The 1,387-nt window shown below is 45.7% G+C and overlaps 1 long non-coding RNA gene across 1 annotated transcript; it reads right to left on the bottom strand.

The window, feature by feature from the left end:
* Positions 1 to 364: 364 nt before the first annotated feature.
* Positions 365 to 1,046, bottom strand: LOC144701885 (uncharacterized). The gene is made up of 2 exons (XR_013581135.1): positions 839 to 1,046; positions 365 to 678 (listed from the first exon to the last, which is right to left on the bottom strand). It is a non-coding gene; the product is annotated as an uncharacterized LOC144701885 (long non-coding RNA).
* Between the last annotated feature and the right edge of the window lie 341 nt (positions 1,047 to 1,387).

Below are 1,387 nucleotides of genomic sequence, written 5' to 3'. Positions count from 1 at the left end.
TTAAATTTTTAACCGTGGTTAACTTGCCATCGTATGTCGGCCTACAAAAATATTTTCGGTAGGGCGGCAGTGACGAACTGTTTACCTAGTTGATGGGTTTGTTTGGATGATCATTTGTAATTTAGTTCCTGGAAACAGATCGACAATTTTTCGACGAGAAAGAACTCACCGTTACGGTTAACCTGGTGAGTAATAGTCGCGTGTAGATCAGAGGGAGCCAATCCTCATATGAAGCTGGGTACCGGCTTTGAAGAACGTATAGTAGATCAGCGGGAGCCAACCCATTTGGATGCCTATCTTCATGTCTAATAAATAGTCTCCCCGGTTGTTTAGCTTTTAATGTGTTCTTAATTGACAACCCAACTCGCAATTTTCGGTAAATAAAACGTACAAGGGTTGACAATCAAGCGCTTACTGATACAGATCCTTATTTAGCTTATAAGAGTCTTGGATCATCGTTTCAGACGCCACGGGGCCCAGTTCTTTAGCCTATGACGGGGGTTCGTGCCACAACGCCTCGAGCGTTGAGATAAATAATCACCCTGTCGCAGCGGAAGTCGCGAGTAACACCTTGCCCCGGTCGGATGAGCACCGGAGTTACTCTCGGGTTCTGATTTTTAATTAGTTTGGCGGCCACGAATCCATTGAATCCGACAACCTCCGGCCACCTGTTCTTTCCTGCGGGAGGCCCAGGCGACACAAACATATCCATGAGCGGGTAAGGAACGAAGCAAAACAAATTATTGTCGTAGATCGGTCTTTTAACGACTTCAAAACTAATATCGAATGCGCGAACGGTTATGCATGACGCAGAAAAACAAGAATGCGGACTATTCACCTGGGCAAGGCGCCATTAATGCCTCTCTAATTCGGGAGAACAAGCGGACTGGCGAGAGTCGAAAGCTTCGATCTGGGTTGGATGCTTGAGAAATGGTGCAAACAGGCGATGTATTTATAAGAAAAGAAAGAGGATGACGCAAGGATCCTTCCACATTGGATAGCAAAGTCTATCTTGACCAGCACCGCTGCCAGCTAGGTGGCGGAAGGCGCCGCCCTCACATGGCCCACCCGTTTGATACAGATGGAGATGCTGGTTGTTTGACCTCAATTAATAAAATACACTTTAACGTCCTGGGTATGGGTTTGATCCACGATAATACAGCCTGGAGCTGAGTAACGGACTTTCGTTTACACATTTGCCGATTATTCGGTGATTTGTTAGAAAAAGAATCCGACACGTGTGGTGATTTTTGATTTGGAGGATCCAAAACCCACTGAACTTTCTATTGAAAACGGAACTCGGCAGAGTCTACGAGAAAGGCTCTTTACGAACTATTTTTTTGACCGCGAATCATTGAGCGATGGAAATTCTGGCGATATGAACGGC

The sequence above is a fragment of the Wolffia australiana genome, chromosome 4 (assembly GCF_029677425.1).
Source record: "Wolffia australiana isolate 7733 chromosome 4, ASM2967742v1".
In the NCBI taxonomy this organism is placed as follows: domain Eukaryota; kingdom Viridiplantae; phylum Streptophyta; class Magnoliopsida; order Alismatales; family Araceae; genus Wolffia; species Wolffia australiana.
This window is presented reverse-complemented; position numbering and strand designations above follow the sequence as displayed.